This window comes from Oenanthe melanoleuca, chromosome 4A (assembly GCF_029582105.1).
Source record: "Oenanthe melanoleuca isolate GR-GAL-2019-014 chromosome 4A, OMel1.0, whole genome shotgun sequence".
Taxonomy (NCBI): Eukaryota; Metazoa; Chordata; class Aves; order Passeriformes; family Muscicapidae; genus Oenanthe; species Oenanthe melanoleuca.
In genome coordinates, this window is record NC_079338.1 from 18370883 (window position 1) to 18387314 (window position 16432).

The 16432-nt window shown below is 39.5% G+C and overlaps 1 protein-coding gene across 1 annotated transcript in view; it reads left to right on the forward strand.

Moving 5' to 3' along the window:
- The window catches only part of DIAPH2 (diaphanous related formin 2), a 164022-nt gene that overhangs the window by 142644 nt on the left and 4946 nt on the right, over positions 1 to 16432 (forward strand). The window lies entirely within an intron of this gene.

Below are 16432 nucleotides of genomic sequence, written 5' to 3' on the forward strand. Positions count from 1 at the left end.
CTCTAAATGGCAGGATTTCTCCCATGTATATTTGTGTACATCTCTGCTCACAGCAGCAGTGTATGTATATTCACATATTATGGACGTGTTTGTAGCTTTAGGCTTGGAGTCTTTACAGTATTTTGAACCCATATGTCATCCCTTCTGTCCTTTGGAAATAAATCAGATTTCTTGCCTGGATTTCCTTCTTCCTTCTGTGTTTAGCCTGAGCTTGAGGACATAATATTCAGCTCTCAGAGATTTTCTGAATCTAAATCACGTTTTAGTTTCTGCAGTCCAGCTTCAAAAAGCCATGAACTAAAAAATGTGTTATGAATTCAGTCTGAATAAATGCTTTAAAATCTAGATCTAATGACATTATTTATTAATTGATTAAGTGGCAATGAGTCCTCTTGTGGATAACAAGCAGGTTTCCTTAAAAGCTACAAAAAAATACTTGAAGGTCAAAATCAATCTGGTTTGCTATCATGAAAGTTAGTTTATCTTATTCTGTTTTCCTGTTGATTAAACAAAATCTTTTTATAAAAATTAATGTTTACACTTGCTAGAATAAGAGCTGTTTTTAACAATTGTAATTTTTTTGTAATAATTTTAATAATTTGTTAATTTTTAGGGTTTTTTTCCCATTTTATCTCTAAGGCAAAGATCCTACCTGAGCAGAGCCTTCCTTGGCAATGCAGTTTTCAGTGGTGGCTGAAAGTTATTCCACTACTCAAGCAAAAAGATGATTGGGGCAATTTATACCAACTTTATTCTTTCCTAAAGTTGCCCTGTAATTTGTTTCATTCCCAATTTTAGCATACATCACAGAAAGCAATCATTGTGCTTCGTGTTTTCAGAGCACGCACACTGACAGACATCTGTCACTCACTGCAGTCCCTGCAGACTTGGGATTCTGGCTGTGCTATAATAAGGCCACAAAAAGTGACAAAACAACACAAAAAGCCAGCACACCACCAAGAGTCTGATGGGCTTTTTTTTTCCCTTTGGTTTCTTTTAACTTCTGAATTTCCTTCTGTTTTCCACGCTGACTTTTCTCAGTTACATGTCGTTTTCCTCTCATACACACATTCACAAATCAGTGGCATCTCAAGGATTTGTCAAAACTTGCTGCTTTTCTTGGAATGTCCTTACTTGCTGCTACAGAGCAGGTTCTGTCAGCCTTGTGTTCCTTTGGTGAAGTCCATCAGCAATCTAATTAATCAAATTAAACAAGGATAACTAAGTTTTCCCAGTTTTCCACTTTCCTTCCCCACCCTTGCCCAGCTTCCTCTCTGCCTGGCAGGAGATGATCTTGAGAGCTGATTTAGGGTTCTATAAACCTGATTATGCTGCTGTAGCTGTGAAAATAATTAATTAATAATGTTTCACATCTATTAAATTCTGGCCCATTACTGGTAATTTTGGGAATCCTAGTTCTACCACACCTTCTGAGTCCTCAGAAGGGGTGAAGATCCCCTGTGTAAAACTTTGGCTTATTTTTTCAATATATGCCCAAAGCCTGTGGGCATATGTTAACTATTTTAAGAATGAAGCTAAATAATAGATGTTAATTTATTTTAATTTTGTACAGTTATTTATGAAGAAGTCTCACTGAAGAGTTCTGGCTTAAGCTTTGAACAGATTAGAAATGATAAATTGGCAAAAAAAACCCCTTTCCTTTTTGAAAAATCTCACTGAAACCTTGGCATTTAGAACTGCTAAGAGCATGGCTGTAAATACTAATGACAAGCCCAAAATAACTCCTGTTAATAGTTATTATTTCTGAACCCCTGCCTCCTGCTTGCCAAGAACCAGTGAGCTGATGGGCTGTGAGAAATCTTTGAAAGGCTTTTGGGATCCATCTCTGCAAAGCTGCCCAGCCCTGCTTTCCTTGGGTAGAACATTTCATTTTTGCTGAATTGAAGCTGCAGGTTTGAGCTGCTGGCTCTTCTTTTACATAACCAAGAATGTTTGACTCAAGTTTTGTGATTTTCTTTGTTGTTAAATCTTTCCCAGCCCTTCTCTTCACAAGAGCCAACAAGACCAAATCCTTCAACCTCTTTGTAGCCCACAGGAAGAGTTTTCTGTCTCCAGAAAAACCAGCACAAAACACCTTAATAGACTGAATTTTCTCCCTTTCTTACAGACAGAGCCTGTATGACCTGAATTAATTTGGGAGTCTTGTATCAAAAGTAGATTTTGCAGAGGCAGGGGATTGGAGACATAAGAATCAATGATTTTAGTGAATTATTTGAATATGGGCAATATTAGGTTATAGATTAAATATAAATTCTGTAGGATAGGAATTAATGTCTGGTTCCACCAGTTGTCAATTACAAGCAGGGAGTTGTTAAATTGCACAAAGCCAGGCTGGTGATTAAGCCATTTTCAGGGGGAAAGAAGGAAAGACAGCTTAACTTGTGGCTAAACTACAAGGATTAGACCCAGCATATCCAGGGCTAAGTGGTTTGCTTAAATGCTGACTCTGTATTTGACCTGGGATTTTTAAAAGATACTTAGTGAGATTTTCAGCACCACTGAGATGTGCAGGAAATAATTCTGGCAGACATCTCTCACTGGGAGAGAGGGAGGGGGTGAAAAACCTTGATGCTCTTACCCATTCTCACGTGCTGCAGTGGAAATAGGGGTGGAAATAACATTGCTGCTTCTTGTCAGGGGCTGGTTTGGGAATTTTTGGGTGATGCACAGACCATGCTGCTGTGCTGGAATAATTTAGGCAAGATTTGAGCTTTGGGAAGGATTGCTGCTTGTTCAGAGCTTGTTCCTCTGCCCCACTCAGCACTGGCACCTCCCTTCCATCCTCTCTCTTCCATAACTTGCCCTTCATTTCCTGCAGTGGCTGGATTGTTGTAAAACAGCTTGGGGAAAAGCAGCTTGTACCTGTGGATTTAGCTGCTCTGTAAGTTAGCTGTTAATTTAGCTGATGTTTTATTCACAGAAATGAGAGTGCTCTGCATTTCTTACAGGCTTCCAAATGTAGTATTGGGACTTGGTGGGGTGTAAATGATTTTTCTCAGTGCCAAATTGGTGTGAAGACCCTCCCTTTCTTATTCTTTCTTTTTTAGAAACCTGATGGGTTGTTGGTGACACAGTTTAATATGCAAAGCAGTCTTCTCTCTGTCATGGATCTCACCAGACAGCTCTTGGCAAACTGCAATTAGGATAAACCTGTTAAATATCCTCACTCACACAAAAATCACGAACCCCTCATGGTTACTGTTGCCTTGCTTTGTTTTTTTTTTTGCAAGGATTCTGAAACTTTATATCACATTTCCTAATTACTCCCTAAAGAGGTGGACACCTAGCAGCAGATTGAACCTTTTGTACTTCATCTTGTGAAGCAGAAATAAATCACTGGAAGTAAAATTATTTGAAAAAAATCATTTGATTATGAACAAACTCAGAAGAAGCTGAGAATAAAAATAACTCAGAGGTTAAAGTCAAAATAATCTGTAAATGCTCATAGATATTTCAATATAAAATATTGCAGTGTGCTGTTAATGCCTTATTAAAGTTTGAGAACATTTTTAGACCTTTATCTTTCTGCTCAGATTTCAGACAAAGGTTTTTTAAAATGCTCTGAGAGTGAGTTTAAAATGCTAAAATTTATGGATCTAGTAGTGTCTTAAGTGTTGTCTTTAAACTGCAAAACCATAATTGTTCTCAGCTTCTGATCAATGTTCAAAGACCCACATGTGATCAGGAACAGAGTGAGAACCATTTTGCCTGAGTTACTGCAAAGCTTCTGAATTTCCACACATTTTACAAGTAGCCATTACCTTTGTCAAAGAAAGCTCAGAAATCCTGGATATCAGCTCTTTATCATTTTTCCAGTGAAACTTTGCCTGTCAAAAGGCATAAGTTGGTGTTCCTCTCAAATACCCATTTATGTACACACATATATAAACCCATTTTAAATTACCCAGAGCATTTTTATTTAATTTTGGAAGGTCCCTCCTGCACCCAGGTTTGTTCCTGTGGGTGGGAATGCAGCAGGAGGGGAGGCTCAGAAACCTTCCAGCCTGATGCAGATTTTTTAAAGGCACCCTGCTGTACTTTTCCTGTTCAAACTCTTGAATCATTCCCTATTTTTAAGGATCTGCTGTGCCCTGAAGGTGTTGTGACATTTTCTAATCCTTCCTGCTGGACTTTGCAGATATTGAGGCTCTCTCATGCTGGGCTGGGCTTGAAATGCAAACCCATTCTTGAAAGGCTTGGGTTTGAACTCAAAACAAATCAAATAAATCAAATTGCAGCTAGCACTTTGGCACTTTTTTACTGGCTTTACAAGAGTATTTAACTGTGTTCTTGTAAAAAACAAACAAAAAAAAAATAATTAAAAGGCATGTGAAAATACTTTGCATAGAGTGTTTATCTTCCTTGGATTTTTCCCTTCTGGACTGAGATATCATTTCCAGCCCTCTGCAAGCATGCTGCTTTATGAAATAGTTATTTGCCTGAAACTGAATCAGTAGAACTCTTGGAATATAAGTAGCCAGATTTGCATAGTTTATGAAAAAAAAAAAAAATCTCTGTAACAGACTTTGTAGTAAACCTTCTGAAAATATTTAATCTACAGTTTGCTTTGCTGCTGCTGCTGCTGAGTAGGAAATTCCAAAATCACAGGTGTGAATTTCATAGAATTGAAACAACCCCATACTTTAAAAAGTCCCCATCAAAAAAAGTCTCTAGAGATGCCTTTTGCATCCAAAGCCTAGAAAACTTGCAAGTCAAATTGTTAAGCTGAAATACAAGCTCCCTTTTTTATTTACTGTTTCAGCTTCTTGCTGTTTTCTATTGAAATATTGTGTTAGAAAATGAGGGAGAGTTTGCTGATCTATTTTTGGTTTTTTTTTGTTTTTTTTTTTTTTTCCATTCATGATAAACAGCTGATGAAGCACTTACAAGACCATCAAAAATGTCTTTTTTTTTTTTTTTTTCTTCTGTAAGTTTATATAATTGTTTCCTTGAGTATCCAGTGCAAAAGAAAGACTTGGACAGCAGCAGGAATTATCATCAAAGTGCAGCAAAGCCTCAGCCCTGTTTTACAGAAAACTCTGTCTAGAACAATTATTTAAAGCAAAAAAAAAGGTAAAAGTCATTTGATCAAACGTTTAATTCAACAAAATGGGTTTTTCTGGAGCACAATGGAGGAGCTGCTCTTGCTCTTGGCTTTGGGAGTCCAGGGAAGGGTGGCTGGTGGTTAAAGGCCACAGTGAACACAAATGGGTGTGAACTGTTCACACTCTGCCTTTGTGATTCCTGAACATGAAACTACTTCAAGCGTGAAAAAATATTCCCTGGGATGAAATAGAAGGAGCTTGTAGTTAAAAGTGTTTCTGTAGAGCAAAACATCATTCTAAAGGACATCAGCAGCTCTAGGCAAAAAAAAAACAGCTGATGGATTAATGTGATTTTAGTGGCACTAAGGATGTATTTTCCTAATCATTTTATCCAGCAGCAAAATTTGTGTAAGTTCCTACTGTGTCCCACCCCAGAGAGGAACTCCTGACTGTTTGTTTTCACCCAAATTCAGAATTTCCTTGTCTGAATGGTAAAGCCAGTCTTGGAGTGGTGCTGTAAACAAGATCTCTGAATGAGAACAAAACTGGCATGAAAAATAATGTTTGTTTTGTGGCACAAAAGTATAAAGAGGTGATGGGGCATCCTGAAGTCTCTTCCATGTGAGAGTGAAAACATCACCCAGCAGTTCTCACCCTGATTATCCAGGCAGCTCCTCCGTGTGCAGGAGATGCTGGAGGCCAGGATTTGTCCCCAGATTTCTCATTTTTCTGCTCTCTGACCTTGTTGTGCTCCCCCAGACACAGCCAAGCTCCCCTTGCCTTAACCTTCAGTCTGGAAAAGGGTGAAGAACAACTTCAATCCCAAACTCCTCCTGATTTTTGGGAGGGGAATGGGAATATTTCTTTAATCTTTCCATGCCCAGGTGCTCTGGGAGCTAAACCTGAGTGAAAGTCTGAGTGAATGGCTGTCCAGGGTTTGGAGCAGCACATAAAATATCCCTGCTCAGGTACAAGTGTTGATAAATAGAAACTATTTTGAGCTATTTAAGGACACCTTGTTGCCCAGCATTAACTGCTTCTATTCTATAATTCTTTATTTGAATATAAAGAGTCAAATTCTGCTTTATGTGAGCACAGGGTTCTCACACTGAATGTGTGAGATAATAATGGAGGTGTCTGTGCTCAGCCAAGAAAGAAATTAGACTCCTAAGTTCTTCAAAGTTATTATATTTTACCTCAGAGCCTGCCATGTGTAGTCTAAATTACTTTCTTGTCTGAATTATTTTAATAAGCAACATTTTCACATTCACATAACCTGCACATGCAAATAATATGGATTAAAAGTCACTTTCAGGATGGAGTTTTTCTCAGCTGGGGGGTGCAGAGAGGTAACAGGTGGTGAGATCATCCTAGGCTGGAACAGGAGCTTTTCTTTCATGTTCTGTGGGAAAATGCAGATGGGCACAGAAATCCATGGCCTGTGCCAGCCACTCATACAGGAGTGATGTAGTTTTAAGTTTTCTCATAGCATATTCAATTCCACTTAAATATTGCAAAATGCTGAATTGTAAATGTTAACCTAGCCATGAATAAAAAATGCTGATATTTTATTTAATCAAGAAAAATAATTATGGATATTCTGCCTTTATTGTATTATTTAAAATATTTCATTTTACATGTAGGCTACAAGTTATTGCAGAGTGGGTTTTATATGTATATATATTTATATAGGGAGAGAGAATATTTTTCTGATGCATAAAAAATGCAGAATACTGACTTTTGCAGGCTATGAGGAATATTGCCATTGTCTGGATATGGAGAAAAATCAGTTTGCATGAACCAGCAGGAAATACCTGCTTTTCAGGAGAGTTACCCAGCTCCTGTTTTGGAAGAATTTCCTTTGGAGCAAAGAGAGCTTTCCCTTTTCTCACTGTGTGCAGAGCAGCTGTGCAGGGAGGTGTGGCTGCAGTGCTGGAGCTGCAGTGGAGCTGGGCTGCTCCTGGTGCCTGGAGAGGATCTGGACACAGGCTGGGCAGTTAAAGGAATAAAGCAGGGATTTATTGAAAGGCTTCCAAGGATTCACCTCGGGCAGGGCAAGAGCCCAGCTGTGGCTACACCCAAGAGGGACCCAGAGTCACAGGTTTCACACTTTTATCAGTTTGGGTCCATTTCCATTTTGGGGTTCACTGTCCAATCCCAGCTCCAGGCTCTGCAGTCCCACCCTCCCAGATTCTCTCCTCCATTCTCTCTGTTTGCACTTTTTGGGGCTGGAGCTGCAGCGTGTCCTTGGGTCTGGGCTGGAAAAGGATTGTTTGTGTGACTGAGCTGGGAGGAAAACTGGCCAGACTTTATATAAAGTCACACACCAGTGCAGAGCAGAGTCTGGGAAATATGAAAGCTGAAACTTCAGGCATCAATCCCAGCCAGACAAGCTCCCTTGATGCCTTGGAGTGGCTCCCTAGAGCAGAGGCTGGACCAGGTTAAGAGAACAAAGTGGGGATTTATTCAAGGCCATCAATAGATCCACCCTGGGCAGTCAAAGCTCCCAGAGGCTGCACCCAACATGGGCAGTGGTCACGAGTTTTTCAGACAATTATAAATTTGGTCCATTTGCATATCAGGGGTTAATGCCCCAGTTACAGCTTCAGGTAATGAAGTCATTCAGTGCCCACACCCCCATTCACTTCTATTTATGCTTTTGGGGCCTGAGGCTGTAGGGTGTCCTTGGATGTCAGGCCCAGAGGGATTGTTTTATCTGACCAAAATGTGAAGACAGTAACTAACACTGTGTGGAGTTCAGAGTTATACCCTGTATATATACAGAACTTGAAAATATAAAAGCTCCAATCCTAAGGCATCATCCTTACACCACTCTTTAATAAAATATTGTAGGGATTCTCTGGCAAGCTTCCCCTTTGACTTTCATCTGTCAGCTTTTGATTGTGGCTGTGGGAAGGGATTGGTATTGACTCCTGTCAGGCAGTCTGGGGGGGTGAGGAGCCTTCTCCCCTGACTTTGCTTTGTCAGATCCAGTCCCTGTGTCTGGAGAGCCGAGTGCAGCTGATGTCAGGCACTGCCTTCAGCTCAGCTGTGCTGCCCTCCCACATCCTGCTCCCTGAGAGTCTCAGCCTGGATGGGAGGGGATGGCACCGGGGCTGGACAGAGCCAGGCCCTGCTGGGAGGGCAGGGAGGGCAGGGTGTCCCCCTGGCTCCTCAGGGACAGATGCTGTGGGGTGAGGGATGGGAACTGGGGCTCCCTGTGCCCTTCCAGTTCAGAACCCATCACTGGCTCTGCCCCTGTTCTGCTTTGGAACCTCTCAGTCACCTCCCAAAGCCAGTACAAACTGGGAGTGGAGGTGCTAATGGGGAGCTGGGAATGGAACATTTTAAATTACATTATTGATGAAGGATACAGTGTATTAGCAGCAGACAGATGTGTTTAAATGTGAGTACATGGTTTTTGCAGTGTCACACAGCAATAGTAGGGACAATTAAAACAGGGAAGCACAGCTTCCACATCAGCACATCTGTCCTCTCTGACATGGAGTGGGTTTGAGCAGAGGCTCTACTTCTACTTTTGGGCAACTGCTAAAGTGTGTGTGTGTGTAGTCATGAAAGAAGAATCACAATCTGTGTTTTGGGATTTGGATTCTTTCAGTACTGAAGCAGACAGTTAATTTACTCTCTGAAAGCTATTTCCTCTTTCTGATTCATGAGCTAAATCCTTCCTCTATACAGGAGAGGTTACAAATGAGAGGTTCAAGGGAAAAAATATCTGAATACATGTATTTTTACTGCTAAGAATCTCTCTCTTTTTTTCTTTGTTATTGTTACTTGCTGGATTTGACACATCATCTCACCTGTTTTCTTCTTTTCTTTGAGCTGTTTTGTGAAGTGCTTTCATTTGTCTCATTTGGCTTAAAACAAATCATACCTTCATGTCCTAAATGTTTCACTAGTCAGAATAATTAAGTTGATCAGGTCTGGGAGCATTGGAAGGAAAATAACAAGGTCATTGAAGCATTCAGGCTCTAATGGGAACCTGAGTTCATGCAGATATCAAATCTAATAATTGCTTTACACCTGTACACACACTCCCAGTGAGCAAGTTCTCCTGAACAGTTTAGTGCTTTCAGTGCTGTTCCAAGGGAATATTAGTTCTGCTTTGAAAACATGAAGTTGTTTGGACTTTTTTCAACTTTGTTCTTGTTTTCATATATCAGTTGTGCCTTAGCTGATTGCTCATCTTTATGCACAGGGAAATATTTTCACATGACAATCTCTTATTAAAAGTAGGATGTGATTAATGTATTGCAAATCAGATTTAATAGCAATCAGAAAAGTGAGAAGAATAACATCTGAGTTTTACAGCTATCAAACAATTTATTAGCCAATTTCAATGCTCTGTATACAATTTACAGCATTCAAAGGCTGCAACTGAGTCTATGTGTGATTATGTGTACAGCACAGCAGAAGGATTGCAGGGGTATTCACAGCCATGATTGCTCCTTGAAAAAGGCAATTTCAGAAGAATGAGGTAAAAATCAGTATTACTTTGTGAGATTTTATGGGAAATGAAGCAATAATTAGAACTCCTCAGTTTGCCTGAATTCTGTGATAAATCTCCATGAGTGCTGGTGGTACAGGCTGTCAAAAAAATTCGAGAAAATTTTATCACAATCAAGAACAAAAAAATACTTCCTAGGAAAATGACAGCTATTCATAGCAGGTTTCAGTAAAATCCTGCCTCAAATGCTGGTCACAGTGCTGCTTGTTATTGGAGGGGATTTGAACTGATGCAATCGTTCCTCTTCATCTCCTTTTTATTTTCCCACCTTTATAGGTTTACCTCTCAGCTGAGAATTCCAAGTGAAAAAGAAATGGAAAATGGCTGTATGTGTGCCTGCATTGTACTGACATGAAGGCCTATTTTTCTCTGTAATTTTAAAGGCCAATTACCCTTGGAGGAAAGGAGAAAAATAGATTGATTTGTCTTGTAACCCCTGAGGCAGGCATGTGTTTTCTCCTGCTAAGGCTTTTCCAGTGCAACTCTTGTGGAAGAGCTTTCACTGCACATCCCAAGTGGTGCTATTAACAAAGAAAGCAAAGGCAAATTAAAATATTAAACAGATCATTTAAAGGTTTAAGGAATCTTATTTTATTGGGCCAATTCTTTCTTTGTTTTTTGGGTCGTTTTGGGTTCTTCAGGCTGGGTAAGCAGTAGTAAAATTTCCTTTAAACTGATTACTCAAAAATAGGGTTTACAAATCCATTTTTCATCATACAAATACAGCTCTAAATAGGGTAAGCATTTATTCCTTTATTGGAATTATGATACAGATGGCCAGTCTCCTCAGTTTGGGTTGCAGAAGTGTGACTTTGATTTGCTGCCACGCTGGATTGACTGTGGTCACAGCTGGATTGAGCTGAGCTGCTAAATGTCATCACACATGCCATTTAGCATTAAAACTTCCCACATTATTCCATTTTAAAGCACTTTTGTGTCTAACACACAGGACACAAATAAATGGGTTTTCTACTGATGTTCTCATCTTCCTGAGACTCAAAGGCTGCAATTAGCAGTGCCCAGCAAGCTGGGCTGGGTGGCAGCACAAAGATTACACGTGGCTTTGTTCCCTTTTAATCTGAGCAAAACTCTTTTGTGCCAGGGCTTAAATTCTTTAACTCTCTGTATTTCAGACCTGCTTCCCTGCTACAGTGCTGCTGGGTATTAACAAATTTATTTAGCAAGTTAAAGGGGATCCAAACAGCCACATTTCTTCTCCATGAGGAATTGGAATAGTCTGGAAACCTGAGAATGAAGGTGTGTGTGTTCCCTGAATGACTTCCCAGCTCAGGAGATGTGTGGTCCTGCTTTTTTCCTGAGGAGGAACCATTCAGCCTTCAGAGACATCCTTTTATGTGCTGCAGTTCTCCTTGCTTTGTTTTCTTCCTCCTTATTTCTTCTTAAACCTTTTCTTCCTCCTCAGCACCTTACAGAACAATATATTTGTGAATATCCCAGTAACATTTTAAAACAAATAATTAATAATGATTTTATATTTTTATAATTTTTTCTATTTTTAATATATATATTATATAATTTTTAAATATTTTTTATAATTAATGTGTTCAGCTGTGATATCTTGATTTTAGGGGCTTTAAAAAGAACAAACAAACAAACAAACAAAAAAAAGCCAAAACACTAAAAACCTTTTGCCTTTTTTTGGCCTAAGGGTAAGTTGCTGTTTCTTGATCATAACATTTATAAACCCAGGTTATCACTCAGCTTTCACAAGAAAGTCTTGACCTAGACCAAAATAAACCAGGATTTATAAAATTTGACCTTACAGCTCCAGGGTTTGCTTGAAATCTCGATGTTTTCTTTGAAACTCATGCTAAAATAACCTTTGAACCTGGCATTTAACTTTGATTGTCAAGAATTTGAGATTCTGTTTAGTTAAAAAAAAAAAAAAAAAAGGCTGAGAAGGAATTGGTTCACTTGATCTGCTCTAATTTTTGGTTACAAAAATATCAAGTGCAAGTGAATGTCAGGTGCCCTGGTGTGATGGTTATAAAGGGTGGAGTTCAGATTTTACCAGGTGTGTTTATGTTGAAATAAGAGTAGTTTGAATACTTAAAGATTAATAGAAGATATATTAAGTGTACAGTTTCCCTTAACCCAGTTAGAAGAGTGTTTTATTTGCTTGTTTCATCTCTTGGCAATAAGGATTTTTTGCAAAGAGCTATTTCAGAGCCTTCTCTGCAGTGCTATTTCAGCTCTAGTTCTCCCATAACTGATTTTTGCCTTATTGCTATTTTTTTCTCTATAGGCCACACATTCTGAAAGATCAATTTGAAATCAAATCTCCCAGAGATGGGCTGAATCTTAAGAGAATTGAGGTTAGGAGAGCCATTTGCTCTCAAAAAGGGTTTTGCTCCAGACAGCAACAGCAGTTTTGATTCTCTTAATTTCCTTTCCTGGCCTTTCTCTCAGTTGGGATCTCCAATAATGTCAGAGGCTCAGGCCAGGCAGTGTTCAGCTGTTGAAGAGCTGCTGGGTCTGGATGGACTTCCCTGCTGGTTCACTTCTGCTTCTGCCTCAGGTTCCAGCAATTCCATTTTCCAAAAAAATTTACCTTTCACTATGAGGAGTTAAAGGAGATGAAAGTGCCTGCAGTCCAGAAAGGAAAATAATAATAATAATTATATTGAAATAAAAACTTCTTCTTCTTCTTCTTCTTCTTCTTCTTCTTCTTCTTCTTCTTCTTCTTCTTATTATTATTATTATTATTATTATTATTATTATTATTATTATTATTATTATTATTATTATTATTATTATTATTATTATTATTATTATTATTTCTTTCAAGCAGTTGGTAATTAATATGCTGTTACAGCAACTGATCAAATGATCAACTGCCTTCAGTTTCCAAGGAGGAAACTGGAGGCTACTCTGGCTCAAGTGAATTTAATTTATTCTAACTTGTCACAGTTTGAATCAGTGACACTGGAAAATATTTCATTATCCTGATCAGAGAAAAAGTGATGCTTGTAAAGTGGAATCCAGGTTTTCACCTTTTTCTGTGGAGTAAATGGCAAAGTCATCATTATTGCAGATGAAGGGTTTGATCCTTGGGATCCATCTGTTGTGACATTTTATCTATTTAAAATCTACTGAAATGAGTGGTTCTCTCCTTTTTTCTGCAATCATTCCATACCTGTAGGAAATTGTCTTGCTTTTCCCACCCTTTTCCCTGTTTTGCTTGCTGCAGTGCTTGGGACTGCATGAGGATTTTTCCTTTGGTTCCTCTTGAAAACAAGATGTGTTTCAGTAGGATTTCCTAGTGAACAAGATTTTACATGAATGAAGAAATAAATGTTTGATGCAAAGGCTTTCATTGATTCCCAAAGGCACAGGCCATACAAATTCCCTTACAGCACTCACTTCTGTCTCTTTTGCATAGTCAAAACTATTTCAAAAAGATGAAATTTTAAATATTTTATTAACTGCTGAGAGTTCTACCTTCTCACTGTGATCATTTTCAAGGCAAGTCAAAGCAGTAGCTCCTTTCTCTGGGTATTAAACAGCTTTTATTATTATTATTGTCTGCTGTGGAAAGGTCAATTCCTTCACCTTGGGGAGGTGATTTAGGAGGGGAAAAAGGAGTCAAATAAGCTGCCAAGCCCAAGGAAGCAGTTTGTAACACATTTATAATTTTAATATCAGGGCTGAGAGATAATGATATAAGAGAACTTTTTTTCCTTGTTGCAGGATAATGCAAATTCCAATCAGGTACCTTTGAGGTATGGTTTTATAGACTCTGTCTCTTCCATTATCAGATACCTCAGTGTCATGACCAGTCCATTGGACTGCACAACATCTATATTATTATAGCATTGATTGCTCATACAAAATAGGGTTTATAATTAGGAGAGCATAAAGTTACTACCTGGAAGAGTGGATAAGGAGAAAATGAAATGAAAAAGTCACTTAATCTTAGTGCTGCAGTTCTGCAAAGTGCCATTTATTTTTGCCCTCACAGAACTGAGTTCTGTGTTGATAACAAGTACTGAGTTAATAAATCTGTGGCAGCTATTGAGACTTCTCTTTTAATAACAGAGCTAATGAAGGAGCATTAAGGAAAGGAAAAATAGATTTTGCAGGGTTTATTCCCATCTTGGTGCTATGCTGAGTTCAAGAAAACTTCAGCAAGGAATTGTTTTTTATAACAAAGTCCATCTGTTTTTTGCATGGTCACCATTGCATTCCAGAGTTATCTGTACTAAAAAGGAACTGCTGATTTGATTTCCCAGCATTTAATTTTATATTTACTTCATTTTTATTTGATCCAGCTAGCTAAAAGATGAAGATTATGTTGTGATATAAAAATCTGCTTTGTTTCCCATTTTAATCCTTCACTGTTCTGCCTTTCACTGCTCTAAGAAAGATCCTTTCAGCAGATTGAGAGGCACTTTTCAGGTGGGGTGTTCATTTCTGAGATAGATTAGAATGTCTGTAATGGGAGCAGAGTGTGCCCTGCTCTTAAAGAAAATGCACTTCTAAGAATAAAGTGAGAAATAAAATTCCCTCCCCTGTGGGTGGGGTTGGCCTGGCTGGTGCTCACAGAGCCTGTGACCATGTTTTCTAGTCATGTTTGCATGTTTCCAAAGCTCTGAGCCTTTGGGCAATGATGTTTTATTTCATTTCATTTCTACTACTTTTAACTTACTCTTATTTTCCCTCCCCATCCCCCCCATAATTAAAGGAAATAGTTTTACCGTTTATTGACTTTATAGTTAATTTTATGCCAGAATAGTCAGTGATGTTTATGAACCAGACTTGCTTTGTGTTGTGTTCAATATGGTCTGTCACATAAAAAAGGTAAATACAGATGTTGGAGGTAACTGAATGTGCATGCTGAAAGTGATAGAAATTCAATTTCTCAACATTCTTGCTCAAGTGAGTGAAATTCCAGTCCAGTTTCAGATCTAATATCAAACCCTTCATTTGAACTTAACACATATCTATTAAGAAAATACTTTGTTATTACCTGAAGAAGGAAATTATATTTCTTTACTATTTTCTTCTGTGATTTTGTGTTTTCCTGAAGTCCCAGCCCAGCTTTGCAATTACAGCTGAGCTGTCACTTGCAGAAAATGTTCCAGGATGGGAAAAAAACTGAAAGGAGAAAATCTTAACCAAAAAAAAAAAGAACAAAGGAAAATCTTACCAGTTCTTAGACTCTCTTACTGTGTTTAGAACCTGGAGCGTTGAAGTGAGAGCAGGTCCCACTCCTCCCTTTGCTCTGGAGCAGCAGCTCCTGGAGTTGACGACTTCCCTTCTTTTGTGCTTTAATTGCCAGCACTTAGTGACACTGCAACCAGTGCAGAGATTTATTCCCATGCAAAACAGATTGACTTAGGGTAATTTGAATACTTTATGCATGGCTGGATTCATTAGGAAGAGGAGGCAAGGCAGAACTATAAAAAGCACTAATAATCTTGCTAAAGGAGCCGTTAACTCCCCGTAGCACTGGAGGCACTTCAGGAGCAGGGAAAGGGGCTGGCTTTGCTCTGCTCCCTGGCCAGAAACAGATCACAGAGATGACTTCCTTTGTCTTCTTTAATTGCCTGGCCCGGTTCTGGCTGTGCTGGGTTAGAGCAGTGGCTGAGGTTGGAGGGAACCTCTGAGGTCACCTTGGCCACCAGATGTGGCTCCCTGGGTTTGAGCAGGGCTGGAACATCTCTGGGGATGGGTTCTGGATCCCTGGGGCAGTGCCCAGTGCCCTTCAGGGCCAGGAGGAGTTTCCTGCTGGTCAGTCCTGGGTTTGAGCAGGGCTGGAACATCTCTGGGGATGGGTTCTGGATCCCTGGGGCAGTGCCCAGTGCCCTTCAGGGTCAGGAGGAGTTTCCTGCTGGTCAGTCCTGGGTTTGAGCAGGGCTGGAACATCTCTGGGGATGGGTTCTGGATCCCTGGGGCAGTGCCCAGTGCCCTTCAGGGTCAGGAGGAGTTTCCTGCTGGTCAGTCCTGGGTTTGAGCAGGGCTGGAACATCTCTGGGGATGGGTTCTGGATCCCTGGGGCAGTGCCCAGTGCCCTTCAGTGCTGGGGAGGATAAAGATTTGACAGGAAGGTCTCACAGATGTGTATGTATAGCAGAAAGATCTTTGAATGTAGAATCTGAAGGAGGAAGAGAAATGATAGCAAGTTTTGGTATAGAAGAAAAGAATTGCTGAGTGAGTTTTACTGGGTAACTAAGAAGGCAAAGAGCAGGTGAGTTGGAAAGGCTTTTATGACTCTGAGCAAAGGATAAATCCACCTTGGACAAAAAATGTTTTTACCAAGCAAAAAGATTTTCACAGACAAACAAAAATGCCATGTTGCAAGTAGAGAAAAGATCTCAGAATTTTCCACTGCAAGAAAACTGAAAAACAACTTCTAGCTTCAACTGTAACACACTAACCTCTGACCCATGGTCCATTTTTGGGTGTAGCCCCTAAGTGGCTTTGTGTGCCCCAAATGTATCTGAAGACCCTTCAATAAATAGAACTGCTTTTTATTCTCTTAATCCTGTCTGGCCTCTGTTTTTTGGTAGCCCCTAAAGGCATCAATTTGATGATATTCCATCCCTCTTTTGGAACATCCTGGTGCTGCAGCAATGCAGGGACAGAAATGGTGCAGAGCAGCATGAACAGGACATGAGGGAAAAGGTCAAAAGGAAGCAGCAGAAAACAAAACAAAAAAAAAAAAGAAGAAAAAATTTGCATGGCAGGAGCTCATTGTCAAAAAGAAAGATGCAAACCTGCAGAACTCTAAGTGGGGGTTAATCTTCTGCCCCTTTTGTGTGTGTGTGTATTCATCACTTTAAAATTTCATTGTAGAGGCATTTAGGAGTCTGGC